At 43.3% G+C, this 21,682-nt stretch overlaps 1 protein-coding gene across 3 annotated transcripts in view; it reads left to right on the plus strand.

Moving 5' to 3' along the window:
• The first annotated feature begins 15,085 nt into the window (after positions 1–15,085).
• NLGN4X (neuroligin 4 X-linked) overlaps positions 15,086–21,682 on the plus strand; it is a 299,671-nt gene continuing 293,074 nt past the window's right edge. The window contains exon 1 of one of the 3 annotated variants that reach the window (XM_087860184.1): positions 15,086–15,514. The gene's annotated coding sequence lies outside the window, so the exon portion shown is untranslated. Of the gene's footprint in view, positions 15,515–16,297; positions 16,412–21,682 lie in introns of those variants that run through there. The other 2 variants (XM_045813629.2, XM_087860185.1) reach the window with 2 other exon arrangements.

Below are 21,682 nucleotides of genomic sequence, written 5' to 3' on the forward strand. Positions count from 1 at the left end.
TGATGGTATTCAGAATACCCAAGGGAGCTTTCGTGTGCCAAGAACACTTACCCTGTGCATTTTGTTCATTGTCCATTTTGCTGAAATATAAAATTTCTTAAGCAACTTTGTAAACAATCTTTAAAGATTATCATCAGTAAAATGAATAAATAAAATGTAGACATTATAGAGTCATTGAACAACTTCAATGCCTACCTCCTAAGCCTAGGAATAAAATCCCACGCTTGATGCCTCCGTTTCTCTTCTGACTGTCCCACCCTTAACCCCCTTCCCAAATCATAAAAACCTGACCCCATCTCCTTGGGAGAAGGGCGGCGGCTCGGGGAAGGCAGTAACCAATCACCGGTTGCATTATAACCAAATTTGCATTTTTATTTAAATCTAAATTTGCATTTGCACATGGTAGGTTTGATGAGGTTTTATTTTGAGGAGTTTTTAAGAGTTAAGCATGATTAAATTTTGCATATGAAAACTTGATTACCAGGAAGCATGGTTGCTTTAGAAAGTTCTATGTTGGAGTGTGTGGATGACGTAGTTGGCTAAGCAACTGACTCTTGGGTTCAGTTTAGCTCAGGATCTCTTGGTGGTGAGATCGAGGCCCGCACTGGGCTCCGCGCTCAGCCGGGAGTCTGCTTGGGCTTCTCTCTCTCCCTCTGCCCTCCTTGCACCTGCTCTCGCTCTGAAATAAATAAATGTTAAAAAAAAAATAGTTCTTCTATGTTGTCCGTATGAAACTAGTATAATATTGTATGTTAAATATCCTTGAGTTAAAAAAAAAAAAAGTTCTGGATCCATAGTGAAAGGATCAGAATAGAAACACAGGCATCAGAAGAGAAGGGTTTGCATTACCTCCGTCACAGTAACGTGAATATTTTGCAAAGAATAATAATAAAGCCACCTGGAACAAAGCACATTTATGAAAAGCCATGAAAACCCAAAGAAATTCAGAAATGGCAAAGGTAAACTAGTCAATTAACAGGTAGTTATCCACACAACAACAGGAAAGCAATAGCGGGCTACGTTTAACTCTTCCATTAATGTGAATAGTTGATGCATCCGTTATATTTGCGAATTCTGGAGGGCATCCTACATAATCAAGGGCTTATCCACATACCACCTCCTGATTCTCTTTAGTGTTTGGGGTGCCATTATGGACCCCACTCTATCATCAGATCCCTCTGTGTGTCTTCCTATTTCCACAGTCTGGGACTTCACTTGGGTATAGAATATCAGCAAAGATCCAAGTATTTCACCATGGAAATCATCACCTGCTACACATCAGGACTCATCGTGACCCAGAAACCCAATAGTGAAATATTTTTCTGCATGCCGCTATGCTTCCCATGTATTTTTTCCACAACATAAATGCATTTCTTGAGGACCATGCCTTATACCATTTCTCGTACGCATTAAAGTGTCCTGCACTCTACTGAGCCCATATACATTACTTAATTTATATTTACTTACTTTTTTGAGTGGCTATGGATGCCATTTGAAGAAGCATAATGTCTTCTGATTTGCCTCTTAACTCATATGTTTAATGTCTAGTACCAGTGTTTATCAACCTATTCATTATCACCCCGGCCCCAGGGAGACTTTGAAAACATGTTTTCCTAATCCCCTTCCCTGTGTTTTATATATAATATATATTGCATATATTTATATGATAGATATGCTCTAAATCTGTTTATGTACTGTGTACATACAGTTAACCCCTGAATAACATGGGTTTGAACTGTGCAGGTCTACTTACACATGGATTTTTTTTTTTTTTCAATAAATACAGTGCAGTACTGTAAATGCATTTTATCTTCTTTTGGATTTTTTTGGAAGCTTTCCCTTTTTTAAGATTGCTTTATTTATTTGAGAGAGAGAGAGGACATGCATGTGAGTTGGGGGAGGGGCAGAGAGAGAGAATCTTCAAGCAGATTGCCCACTGAGCACTGAGCCGATGGCCAGGCTCAACCCCACGACCCATGAGATCATGACCTGAGCGGAAACCAAGAGTCAGACGCTCAACTTATGAAGTCATAAGTCTCAGGTGCCCCTTCTCTGTGATTTTCTTAATGACGTTTTCTTTTGCGTAGCTTGCTTTGTTGTAAGAATGGGGTTTGCAATATATTTATAATACGTGTTAAGTGACAGTTTATGTTATCAATAAGGCTTCTGGTCAATAGTAGGCTAGTAGTGGTTAAGTGTTTGGTTACTCATGGATTTTGGACTGCCTGGGGGAGGGTCGGCACCCCTTACCCCTGCGTTATTCAAGGGTCCACTGAGTATATTTATTTCTTCATACATAAAAAAAAATAACTTTTTTTTTTTTGCCAGTTTTTACCCCCTTGAGGGTGGTACCACTCCTGTTAAGAATGCCACTGCGTTTTCCCGTTCCTCGTTAGCTAAGCCACATTACATGAAATTCTCCTTCAGTGTTTTACTTATGTGTCTTGCTGTCTCTGCGTCTGTGTAAAAAAGAGAATGTTCTTTGAAGTCCTGCTGGTCACTTTATTAACCCCTTACATCAAAGACATGTTTCCTAGACGTTTCAAAGCCTCACCTTCCTCATCTGTGTTATGGAGAGATTGAGTACCCTCCTCCTCGACTTGCCAAAAAATATTCAGTAACATAATATATTTGGAAAAGTCTATGCCATTCCCCGACAGGCCTTCCCTCCGCATCCCTGGCTGTGCATAAAAATCAGCTGTTAGAGCTGCATTCTGATCAGCGTCTTTTCAGAATGGCTGCAACATTTATGTTCCAGGACTGGCGGATGCTGATGAGGCCTTAAAAGAAATGGGTGCTGACTCTTGAAAACACAAAGGCAGAGTCACTGCATAATTGGGCTGTTTTTCCTGGAAATTGATGACAAACTGGTAAGAAAATATCAGCACACATTGGCCTTCCTGGTTTGGTTGCTTCTCTGTCATCCAGTGCTCCGAGGCACACGGCGCTGCCTACTGAGCCAGATTCAGTGATGGATTTGACTCCTTGGTAGTGCTGGGTACACGTTCAGGAACTAGGTAGCATCTGCGATTTTACTCCATTTGGAAGCTATCAAGCCAGCCAGCCAGAGTTTCATGGATACTGGCAGAAGACACGAACTCCCCGGGTCAGAGACAAGACATTATTATTCACAGCACGGCCAGCAGTATGATTGCCCCCCTCTGCCCTCCACGTTCCAAAGGGGCAATGCACAGAGGCCCGGGGGGATGCTCACATGTATCCCGAGCTGATGTAAGTCAACTCTGTTATCGTGGGAGCACACAGACCTGCCCTTGGCTCAGTGAAAAGACACTAGCCGTCCTTCCAGGCTGTTGACTATGGAAACCTTCTTGAAAAGATAGTGCAAAACACGTAGAGCCAATACCTCCCTTGCAAGTTATATAGGACATGAGAGAGACCTACGAAGAGTGCCTCCTCTCATACATCACTTAAGTAACTGCTAGGTTTACGATGAATGCAAAGCACTCTATGGATTTGGAAAGGGGAACGTATAAGCCAAGAAAATCCATCTCCCCTCTGCTTCGTTACAGCTCTCAGTCATTCCAGCTCTTGATGGGTGCCTTGAGCAGGAGCTGAACGTAGGAAGGAACTAAGTGTGGTTTCCCCACTGCCCGTCCTGACAGCTTTTTTGCCAATCCCAGCAACTTGTCTAGCACTTAACATTTATACCCCACATGCAAGATCTGGGGATGTGAGCTTCTCGGTGCTACAAAGTGCATGGGGCCAGATTAGAAGGGAGAGAAAAAACAAAGAGAGGGAGCACTTCCATTCACCCAGATTCATCTTTTTCTAACACAGGTGTAAGCGTGGGAGTCAGTCCTTTGCAAATGGAAAGTCCTGACCTCTTCTCAGACACAGAGGTCAGAAATTGGGCAGAAATGAGTACTATTTTTAGACTAACAACGTGCTTTGCCACTCTGCTGTATTTAAATAATTAGATCTTATTAATTTCATTGTTAAACTATTGATGCAAGGTTAAATATTTTCATGGGATCTGTGTAAGACCGAGTTAATAAATGGTATTCAAGGTGTTATTAGCTCCTGGCATGAGACCAACCAGACCTGAAAGTGGAAAACACTTTAAGGGGAAAAACAATTCAGTTGGGATTCTGCTGTTTGCTTTCTTTCTCTTTTCTCCTCTTCCTGGGGCTCCTCATCCACCCCCCCCTTCTCCTCCTCCTCTCTCTCTTTCTGCTTTAGCACTAATAGTAGATTTTAAATATCTAGACTACTATAATGAGAAAAAAAAATCCTAAAATTGGAAATAACTAAGAGGGAAACCATGGTGGAGAGCTGGCAACTTCAAGCAAGGCATAGAGGGAAGTTTTTTCTCAAGGAACTTTCTTGCAGACTTATTCAGTTTCTCAGCCAATGTGGGGTGTTTGATTTCCATGAGAAATGAAAGTGTGTGTAATGAATTAAGAAAAAGGTGGCTTGAAAGAAGCCAGATGGTTGAGGGGTGAGCCTTTGGAGGGAGGAAGACAGCCCTGCTCCTCTGACAAGGCAGGGGTGGTACAGACGGACCCAGGTGCCACAGTCTGACAAAGACTGCAGTGAAGTGATTGTGTTTCTACCACTCATGTCAGGTGCCAACCCGGAGATGAGCTGAAGTCTTGGAGGTTGCAAGTGGCTGCCTAGTTTTTGTGTACTTTTCTGTTCATACAGAGCAGAAAGATTCGAGAAATCCCTCTGGGAGACCATTCTGCATGGTTGGAATCGCTCTTCCAAGGTCCTGGGCAAGCAGCCACATGGGGAAGACCAGGGGGCATCAGAGCTGCACGGGCCTGGACACAACCATGGGGAGGCTGTCCTGGAAGGGGCAGCCCCAGGTGACCATCTAGACATGGGGATGGAGTTGAGGGTGGTGGAGGTCTCAGGCCATCCAGGGCTTCTCCACGGAAAGCTGGGTGTGGCCTGCAGCCCAGTGACAGAAAAAAAGGGGGGAATTGCTAAAGTATGTGAGCCCTGCTTTCTGCTGCCCAGTCCTTTCTAGGGGGGAAAAAGTGTGTGTGTGAGAGAGAGGGAGACAGATAGAGACAGACAGAGAGAGAGAGAAAGGGAGAAAGGAGAGATTTTCTTCCTTAGGATTATGAAACACATTTTGAATGTGAATTTAAGAATAGGAGCTATAAATAATTTTTATTTTCTTTAAATTGGCCAACTTGGAATAAACATTCCTTTGCAGTCTTGGAACCCATCTGCTAGGTGCTCCCATTAAAGACTATTGATCCCCTATTGCTATCAGAGAGGGCTTGTTTACCATCACTGTCAGGGATCTCTGGACAGAATAGCTTCATTATGCTAGTTATGTGCACAGGTGACTTGCGATGCTGTGGGCATGGGGACCTCTGGAGCCAGTATTGGTAGGAAGACAAGGTGACACCCACCCTTCCGAGGAAATTTTGATTGATGTTTCTGGAGTAATCTGCCCAATTTATGAGATGAAAACAGACTAAAGAAAATGAAACAAAATTCAATTTCTGTTATGAAAAAAGTGATGAGCATTTTTATTTTATGTATTTATTTTTTTAAGGTTTTATTTATTTACTTTAGAGAGAGAGTGCATGCACATGAGTGGGGGGAAGGGCCCAAGGAGAAGGAGAGAATCTCAGCCAGACCCTGTGCTGAGCACAGTGGTATGGGGCTCGATCTCACAGCCCTGAGGTCATGACCTGAGCCGACAGGAAGAGTCTGATGCTTAACCCACTGAGCCACCTAGGTGCCTCATAATGAGCATTTTTAAATTGAAGCATGAGGGAGCTTATAGTCCAGGGAACAAGATGTGTGTACACGTGCACACACGACTCACACACACGACTCACTCACACCCCCTCTAAATGCTGTTAGAAGTAGTAGATTAACTGCTTTGAGAATACGGCAGTTGGAATGATGAATTTTTCTGATGGAGGATTTGGCGGGAGTGGGTGGTTGTATGAGGAAAGTATAAGTGCTTTGGAATTAAGTAACATTTGCAAGCCTCTTACACCATGGTTAGCACAGAGCTGACCAGGTAGAAGGGTGGATTCCCTAATCACCCCTTCAGTTGATGAGCTGTGAAAAGATCAAGGCTGTTGAGGAGAATTCTGAGCCAGGGTGAAGAAAGTCCATTTTGCTTGATGCAGGAATTACAGATTTCGTTGTCAACTCTGCCTTTCCTCTAATTTGATACATTTTGGCAGGATTTATGAGCAGATGATGTGCTTCTGGTTCATTCATCTATGGTGTGTCGGAAAGAGCCAAGCAACCATTCTGAAAACTGTAAGGTTTGTAACATATTGGTTCAACTTGTTCAGTGTTCTTTCCTGATCTCTGTGCTACAGCTGGCTTACTGCCATCACCCCGCATATCCACTCAGGCACACATATACACATGCATTCATGCTTATGTCCTGTGAGTTCTCTGGTCCAGCACAGCAAATTACCCCAGACCTAGAGGCTGGAATGCATACTGACTGTCTCAGGGCTTCTGTGCAACCACAGTTGGACTGTGGCTTAGCTGACTTCTCTGCTCTAGGATGTTCATGGGCTGCAATGCCCATGTCAGCTGGACAGGGGCTGAGGTCTCATCAGAAAACTTGAGTGGAGAGGAAGCCACTTCTGAGATCAAATAATTGTTGGTAGGATGCTGTACTTCACAGGTGATTGGACTGAGGACTTCACGTCCTCACCAGCTGTGGCCGAAAGGCACCATCAATTTTTTGACATGAAGATGTGGCACAGGGTCCGCTGTTCTCTATGTAATTTTGGAAAATACAGAAAATTATTTTCCATATATACCAGGAAAATGCCACCATATTACTAATATACCAATGCCTTATAACAGTTTGGTCACCATTCAGAACAAATCCATTGGTCTTAATATATATGTTCCTGTTCCTCTGGTTTCACATGTACATGTACACACACACGTATATATATGTACACACACATGTGTACATGTCACATGCAAAGCGTATTTGCGATGCTTAACTTCACATCTCAATGAATGATGATACAAAGCTAAAATAATTATTTTAAAAAAGAGATTCCAAAATGAACCTGCAGTTCAAAAGGATAAAAGACAGCATTCATCCTAATAATTTTTTATCAACCGCACTTTATTTTTTAAAAAGTTTTTTTATGGGGCGCCTGGGTGGTGCAGTCGTTAAGTGTCTGCCTTCAGCTCAGGGCGTGATCCCTGTGTTCTGGGATCGAGCCCCGCATCAGGCTCCTCCGCTATCAGCCTGCTTCTTCCTCTCCCACTCCCCCTGCTTGTGTTCCCTCTCTCGCTGGCTGTCTCTCTCTGTCAAATAAATAAATAAAATCTTCTTAAAAAATTATAAAAAAAATACAAAAGTTTTTAATTTAAATTCCAGTTAGTTAACATACAGTGTAATATTAGTTTCAGGTGTACGATTGAATGATTCAGTGCTTCCCATACAACACCCGTGCTCATCACAAGTGCCCTCCTTCCTCCCCATCATCTGTTGCCCGCATCCCCCTAGCCCCATCCCCTCTGATGACCATCAGCGTGTTCTCTAGAGTGAAGAGCCTGTTTCCTGGTTTGTCTCTCTCTCTCTCTCTCCTTTTCCTGATGACAACTGCACTTTATTTAAACTGAAAATTACACACCATGTGGCATTCACCGAGATGTTCTAGTTTCTACTGGCATGGGTGACACACGTCATTAACAAGAGAGGGCTGTCTGCTCTAGCATCAGTACACAAAGTACGTCCGTGCTGCCCCTAATATTAAACGTCCTTTTCTGCACCTCCCAATGCTAAATTTCTTTCTTCTCAATTGCAGATTCTCTGAAGTATAGAGTATGAAAGTAGGAAGAGAGGCAGTATACATACACAGGACAAAGACACAGGGGCAGAATCAGGCACAAATCAACCATTCTGGGAGAATAAACATCTATCTCTTATGTATCATATACATATATACAGAAAATTATATACATGGGCACATATGTATAGGTACATATTTAGAAAATACATATATATACAGAAAGTTATATATGTACATATAGTTATTATGTCTATATAGTTCTAGTATGCAGAATGATATATATTAATACATACTGATGAAATGGTGTATATATTTTATATGTAAATATATCATTATATATAATTACAACATTATATGTAACTATATTATATTATTATAACATTATTTAAGTATATTATATTAAATATGTATTTATATATTTCTATATAAAATATAGTAAGGATTATATATGAATATTATATATAATATATAATTATACCATATATTATTATACATACAATATAATATATATTATAGACTTTAATATATAATTATATCTCATATTTTATATAATTATTTGATATATTATATACAATTATTTTATATATATTATATATATCTATAATATATTATAGATATAATATATATATAATATATTTATATATATTATAGAGAAATGTAGAAATATATATTATATGAGTTAATATATACAATATAATATATATAATGTGTAACTAATTATAATTATATTTACAATATAAATATAAATACTGCTTTATAAATGTATAAGTAAATATACATACAATATTATATATGTATGATGATAATATATTGTATATATATGTATATATATTTATATATATTTATATATAAAATAGAGGGGTTATATATAATATATTGTTTGTAACCCTGTATATATATTATATCTAACCCTATATTATATTTAACCTTATATATATTATTAAAGCTATACATATTATATATAAATGATATAAATTATAAATATATGTATATTCATATAACCCTATATATGTTACCCATCTCCATTTTATATATAAATATATATACATTTTATATATGAGATATATATGTGTGTATATATATTTGTATATATAATTCCATGTAACTTAGAGGAAGTTTTATGTCGATTTTTCATAATTTTCAAGTGTGGTGAGTGTTCTTGTCAAAGGGACACAGACATTGTGAAAGATTTTCATAAAAAGTCTTAGGCAATAACACTGAGAAAGTTGCTGCAAATGTCACTTAAAAATGAACTCTAGCTATTTGGGATTTAGTATTCTTGGTGTTCGTACAAAAGCAATAGTTAATGGCTTTCTCATCCATAGTGAATACCGTGAAATTCAGGAGCTGGAATACTTTCTAAAAATCAGGGCCATTTAAAAGTCATTTAGGATAATCATGCCCAGTGATGAAATAATAACCAGGGAAAGAATTTAAAATAATCAGGTGGAAAGTCAGCACAGAGCATATCTCTGTATAGTGGATGCATGTTACATAATTAATGGTGTTTTATGGGTTTTAAAATAACAGAAGGACAAAAGCTTAGGAAAGACTGGAAGTGGACCCTCATCCATGAAGATTCAATTATTCCCATTTCTCAGATGCAAACATTGCACTGGGGCATGCCCGGCCTTCTATTGGAAAATATAAGCATTAATATGTTTCCTCATAGCTTTCTAAGTCTTACAGAACACTTTACCTACAAAACCGATGGGGATAGATAAGACAATCGCTTTTGTCTCTTCCAAATAGGTGTCTATAACTATTTTAACATGGAAGAAAAGTACCTTACTTACATCTCTCTTAAGTGACGGACATAAATTTGAAATTCATTATAACTTAACATAGATGGGTCTGAAGTTTACTTTGTATCATTGAAAGGACAAGGTTTATTTAGCAACTTTGGAGAATACAATAAGAATTTGTAAAACACTAAGAGACTAAATGTTTTTAAGGTTTCCAGCACTTTCTCTTATTCAGTCTATGTTGTTAATCATATTATAATCTAGTCATTAAATCCAATTTGGGAATACTACTACTTAAAAATTTTATAAATTAAGTACATAATGAAATCCAGTTATATTTATTTTATGTTATATATGTCTGAATCTCTATCCATCTATTGTATATCTATCATCTATCTATCATATGAAAGTTATTTCATATTCTTTCCTTTCTCAAATTTATTAAAATTCATGCTCTGACATGGTCTCATATAACTGTGACCACCCAATGCATTTACCATCATGTTGCAGAGAATTTTTTCCAAGGCTATGCATGCAAAGGTAACTGAATGCAAAGAAATACAATAAATAAGTAGATACATTAAAATAAAGTGGGATAGTTGTATTGATAAGAAAGGCCATTGATTAAAAATATGTCCTAATTAGCTACTTATGGGCAAAGACCATGTCTTATTTTTCCACCCTTGGTATTTTAAAGAGTTCTTGGAATAGGCAACAATTCTCAGATTCAAGAGTAGCAATCAGCAAACTACTTAAAAAGGACCCCACCTCAATCCCCCCATCTCTGAATCTGTCATATCCTTTCCCCCCCACCCTTCATTGTAAGACCATAATCATGGTTTCAATGTCCTTGTCAGGGTCACACTCATGAACCTGCCTACAACATTCTGCAAGAGCCCGTCAATAATCTGTTGATTCCCAAATGCCAAGGTGCTTTCCCATCCTCCCCGCTATGATCTCTGCATATTCTGCAGCTCTGCACACAGTTGACTCCTGCCCACTCCTTTGCGAGTTGAAGCTCCTCCCTTGAATTCCATACCACACCTTGCCTTGCCAGCACTCTTGTGCAGGTGGGCCCAACCTGCTGTTCATATTCAGGCTGCCATTTGGATGCCTACTGCAAAGTCGGTTCCTCCAAAGACCTGTCTCTCCGTTTAAGCTAACACTTTCTCTCTTTTACACCAAAATCTCAAGTGTGCCATGCATGGAGCTTGCCGTCAGATTATTGACCCTACTCCAAGCTTCCTATTCCTGTCAGATCTCAGTCGTCCAAAGTCTGTATGCCAATCACATTGACAGGATCTGTCAGCATCTCAAGTCAAAGTCTTCAGTTTTCCTCCCACTCAACTTCTTTTGGTTTTGCATGTTAATATTTATCTTAGCCTTTCCGTCTTGCAACATCAAAGCCATCTTCTAGACTTTTCTTGTTCTAAGGTCCCAGCCCACTGTTAACCAATTTCTAAGATTTCAAGTCTTCTAATGATTATTCCACCCACCTCTTGGTTTTAACTTTCACCATTACCACCTTAGTTTATGAATGCCCTAAAATATTACTGTGCTCTCCTGTTCTAGAATGTTCCTGCTGTCAGCCATCCCTAACATGAAGCCATACCCTAAAATGCTTCAGGGTGAACCCCCTGAAAGCAAATCTGTGCCTCTTGTGTGCTAAACTCAGCCATGATTCCAGTCAATGGATATCCATGACCCTCCATGACTTGGTCTGACCAATGTCTCATTATCCTTCTTCATGAGGACTATGAACTTACCATTAACTCACCACCATTCGTATGTTCATGGCTTAATTTAAGGGCTTCTTACAAAAGAGTCACTTAGCAAAGTGTCCCTGAAAACGCAGGTCCCTAGAGCTAACTCAAGACCCACTAAATCTGGATCCTCCGTGTTGAGTCCCAAGAGCATGGAACAAGCTAACAAGGTGGTACTTAGGCACCTTGAACTTTCAGAACCTCCGTCTACTCTGTCCATTTCTCTCCCCCAGACTTTGTTCACTGGGAAGGATTTCCCACCTCTGCTCTCCAATGCCCCATAAAAACCTTACTTATATATGAAACATTTTCTCATCTTCCCTTCAGGAAGCATGCTATGTTTCTCATATGCTTCGAAGATGGCATATACCATATATTATCTTGGATTCTGCTGATTTAACACCCTCTTAAATTTTCAGCATCTTGAATATTATACATATTTATAGCTCCGATACTGTGTGGCAGTTAATCAAATAGTACTTTTACCATTACATTCATAATTATTGTCCTACTTGGTCATATTTCTGTTTTGTTTTACTCCTTGTATTGGCTGAGTCATGAGATAGTATTGCAGGGGCCTTCCTGCTTTAGCCAAGACCGCATTTAGGGTTAATCGCGCCAACCCCACAGGAGCATGCCCGTTATCCCAGAATGCGGTTGATGGAGACAACAAGACGGAATCATCAAGAAGAGCAGTGGTACAGTAGACGTTATTTGTCAGGTTCCTTCCATTTCTCTGTTCCAGGCTCAGTTCATGTCAATGGTCCTGCTTTGTAGGCTATTGTTTTATTTCTTTCCATGACCTGCTTGTCCATCTCGCCATACTGCATAATTAGATTTCAGATGGGAGCGCAAAGAACTATACCCCATCTCTCCAAGAATTGTGGATGTTTTTAAAAGATTTTATTTATTTATTTGAGAGAGAGAATGAGAGAGAGCGAGCACAAGAGGGGGGAGGGTCAGAGGGAGAAGCAGACTCCCTGCTGAACAGGGAGCCCGAACGGGACTTGATCCTGGAACTCCAGGATCATGACCTGAGCTGAAGGCAGTCGTTTAACCAACTGAGCCACCCAGGCACCCCAAGAATTGTGGGTTTAAATCTTTCCAGCTCCATTCACCGCATTACAATCTGTTCTCCCAACAAACAGGTTAAGAACCTGTGTGTTTGGACCTTCCTCTTTGGACCCTGGTTTCATGTGATTAGGATTAGGGAAACTGATAAACTCATACAATTATCCATTCACTTTTTCTTAAAATAATTACTCAGTCTGCTTAAGTATTTTTTTTCAGGGACCTGAGCCTTTTTTTTTTTTAAGTATTTTGTTAAAGCTTGATAAGATGATTTAGACCAGATAACAGATCTCAGAAAACAGGTCTGCTACTCAACCATCCCACCCCCACACTAAGACAGACATTGAGATCTTACCCATGGATCCAAGCTCTTCCTCCCCAAGTTCACTTTTTCTTATGCTGCCTTAATATATTTAGACATGACCTCTCCTATGCCCATATCAATTCCTGTTTTCCTTTTCTTCTTTCCCTTCCTCACTCCTTTCTCTCTTTATCCATTAATCAGGACATCCTTTCTCTAGGACATCCACCCTTCCAAGAGACTCAAAAAACGTCTCCTTTGTTTTCAGAGTTTTGTTTCCTCCAACTCATTCTCCATTGTGATTGTCCTAAAACGTAAATCTTACTCTTTCTCCCCTACCATGGCTTACACTATGTTATCGGTGCCCTACTGCCAACGGAATAAATTCCACCTGTTCAGCACGGCATTCGACATCCTCCATAAATACGTCTCAGAACACTTCTTCATCTTGTCTTACCTCCCTTGTCTGTGCACTCCGTGCCCTGCTCACACCCTCTCTGCTTCCAATCCCCACCTGCAGGTCATCAATGCTGTGCATTATCCACGGTGTTTCGTAGCTTTTCCCCTCAACTCTGCACCTGATGAATGACTATTTACTTCTCTTTCAAAGAAAGACCCTTCCTTCCGCCTTTCCACCTGCATGGATCCCTATGAATTCATGCATCAGAGGACTTTTTCCATGCCTTGTAATCATTTCCTTTTCTTACACTATTGGCTACCTTGCCCACCAGACCGTAAGCTTCTTCAAAAATAAATGGGTGTGACTTGCTCACAAATGCATTTTCGGTGCTTAGGATTATGCCCTCGCTCAACAAATACTTGAATTTATAAATCAGCCAATTAACGGATACATTCTTGGCAAAGCCAATGACTTTCTAGCCTCCTATAAAGTATCACGTTCAAATGGAGGCTCTTTTCTAAGCTCTACTTTGGGAAATACATAGGTCTACATCTCTATTTTTGTACTGATATCTACATAGGTCACTGATTTGGGGGAGAGACTGTATTTATTAGCAATACTGTTATGTTACTAGATCTTACATGTGTATTCAATAATAGAAGAAAAATATATTTGTATAAAACATACACGTTTCTTCTATTAGTGGAGACATACCTATCTATATCTATATATCTATATATGCAGGCCTGTATTTGTATATATCTTTTTGGTGAAAGGTGTTTTCATACATAGTATCTCATTTAATCATCCCCCAAAACCCACGAAAGAACTATTTTAAATCACTGTTTAACAGATGCAATCTCTTAGATTCATAGAATATGACAGACTTTCTAAGAAGACAAAGCTAGCAAGGATAGACAGTTGATATGAAAGTAGATCCCCTGACTCAGTGTCCATCACTTTCCCCTTTATTGGCCACACCCCCCATGAGCTCTTCTGTCAAAACGTGTGAGGAATCCCGAATTATACCAACACAGCAAACACGGACTGCAGGTTGGATGCCTAGGTCTGCCGTCTAAGCGCAGAAGCAATGGTGGTCGGAGACATTATCTTTTTCCTACAATAAATAAATTCTTAGGTCTGTGAAATAATTTTAAGAAAAGCAAGCATGAATTTAGACCTTCTTGCATGTTGAGTCCTTGTGTTAGCTCATGTTGCAATGATACAAGGAAGTCATTACTTCTATCTTCTCCATTTTACGGATGCAGAGACAGACAGAACATTTAAATCCGCAGCTAAGGTCATACGCAACCTGAGCCCAAGCAACGTAGTTTTAGAATCTCTGTTCATATGGCCACCACACTATACAGTGTCCCCTGATTGATCAGTTAGGGACCTCAGACATTGCCCATGCAGAGCCAACTCCTCTAAGCAATGATAAATCCCAGGTCCTATTACCACACTTGAAGCTGGCCAGGGAAAGATAAACTCCTGGACCCTGGAAGCGAAGATGAGTTATTTAAAAATAACTGGCCAAATCCTACCAACATCTCCAGGATTGTACTCGTCAAAAACATCACTGTATCAGAAAAGAAACAAACGAAATGCATCAACCCATCACCTGGGCATCAGGGAGACTCTGTCCTTTACAGACCTTCCATTGTAATTTGGTGCCAAAAAAATAAAAATAAAAGATACTGTTGCTTTCCAATATAAGCACACCACCACCCCGAACAGAAACACAGTTGTCAGCCTGACCACAGGGGATAGCTCCTTTCTGCTGGCGCTCTTGGAATGCAAACCCTCCAAGAGTTAAAGCTGTTTGCAAATACTGTAGCGTGTTTGGGGTGCAGGAGAGCAGAGCAGCCAGATAGCTGCTTTGCTGTGCGCGCCCCGGTGGCATGGTGGCCCAGTGTGACGCGCTCACCTGTTTCGCCACCCTGGCCCCGGGGATCTCTGTTACAGCTGGTTTGCAGTGGGATTAGCTGCTCTTTGCATTCGCTCGTAGCTGTGGATGTGGTTTCTGTAGTGATGGGACCCAGTGCGGAGATCTATTGGCTGCTGGCTTTGTAAATTTCATTCAGTTTGGTCCAATAGCAGACGGGGATCAGGGAGACATCAGGAGCTCTCTCTTCAATCTCCCCTTTTCCTTGCAGACCCGTCTCTGTCTCTCAGCACAGAGCTCTTATTCAGACCTCGCTCTGCCTTTCCTGCTCCGACTGGGTTGCTCTTTCTTCCTGACTCTGACTCTTTAGGGCCGAAACCACGAATTTCCTCCAAACGGCCGCGTCGGTGGTCCCCACATTCCTTTGGAGGAGCAGATCCTAGTTGGGAATTCGAGAAAGCAGAGGCTCGTGGACGAAACACAGCTTTCCTGAATCCTACCCTGAGCCAGGCTTCCCTAGAAAAATCTGGATGTGTTAAAAAGAGCAGTTAACAGCCAATGCAGCTTTTCCACGACTAAGGTAGGTGCCGTTTTAAGATGTGTCTGTGGGTTATTGATTTATTTTTAAAGCCTTTTAGACGTTTGGACTTGTGTGTGCTCCCCAGCAAAACCCTCCCCAAAGGCGCCCAAGCTTCACTTCATCTGGCATTTTTCTTTCATTTTATTTTGGAAATTCGGACAAGACTTTCTCCCATCTGCCGCTCCATTTCTTAGGTGTGGGTGGGAGTGTGGACATATATGTGTGGTTTCATGCACAGCTCCACAGAAACATTTCATTTTTTTCCCCTTTTGACTTAAAAAAAAAATCGGGACCACCGTGGTTTGGAAGCATTTTGCTGCAATCAGCTATTTGAACGGCTCTGGGGCCGTGTGTGATGTGTTTACAAAGTAGCACTGTCTTAACATACAAATAAACAGAAGAGTGTGGCGGGGAGAGGAGGAAAAAATTTTATCTGCAGTACAGAGAGACCAGGAGCAAAGCGCCAGTTCTCTGCAAACCGGGACTGGAGATGAAGACCTGACTACTTCTGGAGACTGTGAGCAACCACGGGCTTTTTGGCTTTTTTTTTTTTCTTTTTTCTTTTCTTTTTTTTTTTTTTCCCCCTCCTTCTTCTTTAAGGAAACTGTCAGCTACCACCTCCTGGGGTGCTTTTTTTGGGTTAACCAGAGAGAAAAAAGGAAAACAGGCTTGGCTGGGGTTGCATTAAGCGATTTTTTTTTTCCTCCATCCTCTGCCGGCCTCGTAGATGACGGCTGATGTGATGCACGAAATAACGCACGTGATTGATTAGGACCTGGCTGGGCTTTGCTGGGGAGCGACCCGGGCGCGCCGGAGACCCCGGGTGGAGACCAAATGACGGTAGCTTCGAGCTGTTTCTGCAAAGCTGGGGAGCGGGCTCCATGCCCCTCTTTTCCCGTGCGTGTGGGTAGGGGGGAGGCAAGCGGCGGGTAGGGGGGAGGCAAGCGGCGGAAAGGGGGGGGTGGTGTTTTGCTGCTTCGGGAGCCTTTGGGTCTGGCCTGGACCTTTCCGGGGGACACGCAGCTGGCTGCCGAGCACCATCCCCTCGCTGCCGGCTTGTCTGCAGGACCACAAAAGTTGGTAGCTGCGGGGACAGGCGCCGGGCGCCCCAGCCCAGGTCTCAGGGGGATGCAGACCCCAAGTCGCTGCCCATAGAGAACCCGGTTTCCGGGAGCAGAGCCCGCGGGACGCACGGCCGGCCGGTACCCTGGTCTGTGGTGGTGGGGGGGGGGGGTCTGGGAACTCGATTCCGGTATGTGGACCACCCCTATGGCCTCAGGCAACCTAGCAGAAACCCCCATCCCAAAGCTCTCCGCCGTCCCGCGCTGCAAATTCCCTCCTGCCCCCCCACCCCCCCGCTTTCGCGGCCGATTTCTCCCACCCCCACCCCCAATCCCGCGCGGCTCGGCCTGGCCCCCCTCCCACTCCAGTGGGCAGAGCTGATCGCCAAGATCCGGCCCCCGGCTGCCCCAGTCGGAGGCGGGGGCACAATGGGGAGTGGGCGAGGGGCTGTGAGACCCCGCAGCCAGCCCTTGAACTTGAGTCCCGCCCCCTCCCCCAGGCCGCGGCGGCGCCCCTTAGCCTGCGCCCGCACCCGCGTGGCCGGACCTGCGGACATGCGGGCGGGGGTGCAGGGTGGGGGGGAGTGTTGCTCGGCTGCAGACCCTGCGAGGTCATAGGGGGCTGGCGGTAGTGGGCGCAGGGGCCGAGCTCCCCGCCTGCGCGGCCGACCCCTCGGCTGTCCCCTCCCCCGCCCGCTCTCCCGGACGCCCGCCGCCTCCCCGGGCGCACTCGCCTGTCTGCCTGCCGGACGCCCCCCGTCTCCCTGCCCGCGCCCCCCACCCTGCCCCGGCTCCCTCGGCTCGGGGACGGCGCGCAGGCTCGGAGTCCTGGCGCGGGTCTCCCGGGCCGGCGCCGGGGTCTGCGCGCCCGGATCGGGGCCCCGTGCAGCGCGCAGCCCTGGGCCCGGAGCACCATTCCGGCGCCTGCTGGCCGGCAGACACAGCGCCCTTTCTTCCCGGGGCGGGGGCGGGGGCGCTCGGAAACCCCTCACCCCCGGGCCCGCGGGACCACCTGGGAGCGCGCGTCCCGCTCGGAGGCCGAGGGGCGCGGGGAGGACGTCCTCTGCATCCCTCCCGCCCCTGGCCCGGCGGCTTGCTCCCTTTCATTTTTTTTTTTATTTTTTGGCTGCGGGTTGTCTTTTCTCCGACTCCTTCTCCTGAACCGACCGGCAGGTGTGGGCCTCTATTTATTTTCGGAGCCACGGGGCTGCTCTTTCGGGGCAGGCGGGGGAAGGGGCGCAGGACGCAGCGTTGGCGGGGGGCTCCGGGGGTGGCTGGGGGGCCAGCCCCCGCGCTGTGTCCCGGCTGCAGCTCGGGCCAGGCGCCGGGCGAGCGCGGAATGCATTCACCCGAGCGCGCCGGCGAGTCTGGGGCGAGCGAGCACCGCGAATCCCAATCTGTGTTTTGGACCCAACTTAAGAAATTTGGGGTGAGGGCTGCTGGGTGGGGGGTTATTGAACCTAGCAGGTGCTGTTCTTGCGAGCAGAATCCACAAGGTGGTAGTATGGATTCTTCTTTTCATTTGATTTTTTTTTTTCCTCCTATTTGGTCAGTTGGGGGGGATCGGTTTTATGTACTCATATCCTATGCTTTTTGAAGGGATCTACCGCTGGCAGGGCTTCTTCCACATCAAGGGCGCGTTGCATTAACCGTCTTCTAGGGAGAGGTGGGGCGAGCGAGGTCCCTGCCCAGAGTCAGCACTTAGCATGATTTGAGGGACGCAGAGAATCGGGGGGGGGGGGGGGGGGAAAAGAAAAAAAGGACAAAAAGGGGAAAAAAAGAGGAAAAGGCAAGAAAAAGTTTAGGGAGACCTAGTTATCCTGATGCAGAATTTCCAGGCTGTGTGGGCGTTCCGCAGGCAACACGCAAGGGCCCAGCAGAAGAGCGTCGTTGGTAGGTACCTTCTTCAGCCAGAAATGAAATGACCAGCAGAGAGAAAGATGTGACTTTCCATCAGAACAAAGCAACATCAGCCGCGAACAGAGAGCTCCATGGCTGGAAGGGAGATGCTTACCGGTTTCCTAGAGGGTGGCAGAGCGCAGGGAAACGAGCACCGGGCACAGAAATCTGCACTTTTGTGGGGGCGGTGGGGAGGTGGGGCGGAGAGTGGAGAAGTATTTCGTGCCTTGAGTTGTCTGTGGAAAGAGGTTGACAGCAATCGTGAAAATCTCGGGATAGATTTGCCTGTGTGGATGGAGCACAAGAGAGACGGTTAATGGCACATAGTTTCATCCATCCCTTATTTCCACCAAAAAAAAAAAAAAAAAAAAAAAAAAATCTGGATTTTTGTATTTGTATTTGTCCCCATGTTGAAAACTTAAGAATTTCACGGATAGCTCTGCAACAGTATATGTTTTTTTCAGATTAGACTTCGAGAATTGTGTTATCCAAGGAAATGCAATATATATATATTGTATATATAAAGGGCTTATATGCAAGGCAAAAATTTGTAGATAGGGCAGTTTTCAAGAGTATCATCCTTGACGTGTAAGAAAATGATCAGGACCAGTTGTAGCAAGTGGAAAATTACTTCATCAGTTTTAAATAACTGAATTCAAAGGAGAGGATTGTTCTTTGGGAAACCAGAATGGTTTGGAGCAGGAATTGAATGATAATTGTATTTTCATAATAATAGCTGTGCTTTGATGCTGTCTTTAAGGTGTTTTGACATATTTTTCTTGGGTAAAGGAATTGTTGCTTTCCTTTGTATTTTTTTTTCCCTTAAACAAATAATGCTGAATGTACGTTTGGCCTTAAATCCAGCCGTCCAGCTAATTTTTACCCAAATGTAAGAATAGAAAAGATATTCGATACATAACTGATTGCCACAGGAGGGGCATAGGACAGGTACAAAGCTGTTACTAAATTTGCAAGTGAATGAACTTGAGGATTGTCGAAAGTTCTTTTTTTTTTTTTTTTGGCGTGGAATGTGTAGACTAATGATAAGTATACGGGGGGGGGGGGTTTCTCTTTATTTCTGAACTTGGCCTTTTCATTTGGTTTTCTTTGTAGTAATTTGTGGAAAGCTTCTGGTCTTTTGCACAAAGAAAGCGTGCTTACTGACTAAGCGTGTTACGTTGCTTTCAGAATGTGCAAGGGTCTTTTTCAGAACTCTTTAGAATATAGTCGCTCTTATAACCCAGACCACAAAAAAAAAAAAAAAAAAAAAAGCTTGGAGATGGTTTTCACAAAAGTAAACATTCAAGTGCGTGGGATCCGGCCTCTGTTTAAGATTCTCTCATTTTAATTGGCGCTGCATATTTTCAACATTGAGTCTGTGGGTGAGGCTGGTCAGTAATGCAACTTGTTGATGGGATTTCTTTTATTCAAATGAAGTTTCAAGATAAACATATCTTAAGTTGATAAACCCTCACTCTGCAGATAGGCTCCTCTGGTTAAAATATACTTAAATTCCGAACAGGGGGAGAGCTGATTTCAATTATGCTGATTTCAAGGGAAGGAACACTTTTTTTTTTTTTTTGGTATATAAACCGGTCTGTGTTCTTTCTATAATGTTTTCTGCCTTAACAATACATGTTATATTCCCAAATGAGAAAAATAGGCTCAAGGGTTAGTTTAAATCAGTTACTCAATTTTTTTTTTTTCTGGATAGTGTATCCTTTGAAGAGAGACCTCATGTTCTACTTAATTATGTTAAATAATAATAATAATGATGTGAAGACAGACTGTGCCTTCTGTGTCCTAACAGCTGATTTCTTAAACTTGTCAGCTACCAGTTTCCCATCTCATAGACAGCGTTCGCCTGGTCAGGGGGAGAAAGTGAGACTCTCCGAGGTGAAGGCCAAATCTCTGTAGGCAATTAGGTCGTCTCTTGTGCGCTCATTCATGGGCCATTCGCTCCATGAATATTTTCCAGTTTTGTCATTTTTCTCTAAACAACCTACATGGGGCCTTTCAAAGCCTCCACTGTTCTTTGCTTCGTGAATGGCAGGATGGGAAACCCTCCTTTTTCTTGGGGAGGACAGAGGAGCAGAAATGAGCAGGGGGTAGAAATTAAGTGGGGCCGCCTAGAAGTTTGCCATTTTGCTGTTGATGGCCTTTCCACAAACATGTATGTGCAGCTTTTCTCTCTGCCGCGGTTATAGCTGAACAAAGATGAATAAAAGGCTCATAAAATCACAGCAGGGGAAGGTTGGTAGCAGGGCCTCATCAGTCCAGCTAGCTTTCCCTTCCAACTCCAGACGTTGAGTGTTGAGGTCACCTGTTGCAGGTGTGTGCGTACCTGAGCTCTACCTGCCTGCGCAAATTGCCCAGTTTCCAGAATGATCCTGTCATCTCACCCAAACCCCCTCCCTCCCTCCCAGAAGTGGTACCTGAAAAAAAACAAACCAAACCCCAAGGAACATAAACTATGCAGTAAAATGAGGTTCTATTGAACTGATGCCAGGGAGGAAAAAGAGTAATCTTTGTATAATTTAGGGAGGAAACGAGGAAGCAGAAAGCCTGAAACCTCATTGGAATAAATCTCCAGGAGACAGGTCTTTATTCAGGGTAGTGTTAATGAAATGGCATGTGCTTTCACAGCTGTTTGGAAATGTGTGGAAAGAATCCAGACTTTTGTTTGGGTGGCTTTATTTAAAATGTATGTTCTATAAATAGGGATTTGCTCCAGTAACTGAGTGCTATTTTGGGATTACAATGGGACCTTCTTGGTTCTGCCTGTTAACGTTGCTGAGCGTTCTGGTCTCAAGAGGCTAATTCCTCATGGGATGATGAGACCATGGATCTTGAAGTTATCATTCCAGGTGCATTTTTAAATTTTATTTTATTGGGGTAATAACATGGAAGCTGAGATCTGCCCTCTTAGCAAACTTTTCCACGCACAACACAGTATGGCTACGGCTTGATACAGGGTTGTGCCCATCTCTAGAATTTACTCATCTGGATTAGCTGAAAGGTTATGCCCATGGAGTCCTGATGCCCATTTCTCTCTTTACCCAACCCCTGACAACCACCTTTCCAGTCCATGAGTCTTGGAATTTGACTGTTACATACATGCAGGCATCAGTCAGCTCCTCCTCTAGGCTCCATTTCCTTTTTTTGTGTCTGGTTGGTTGTGCTTTTTTCCCCCCCAGGAGGCGCAAAG

This window comes from Ursus americanus, chromosome X (assembly GCF_024610735.1).
Source record: "Ursus americanus isolate L20-20 chromosome X, mUrsAme1.1.p, whole genome shotgun sequence".
Taxonomy (NCBI): domain Eukaryota; kingdom Metazoa; phylum Chordata; class Mammalia; order Carnivora; family Ursidae; genus Ursus; species Ursus americanus.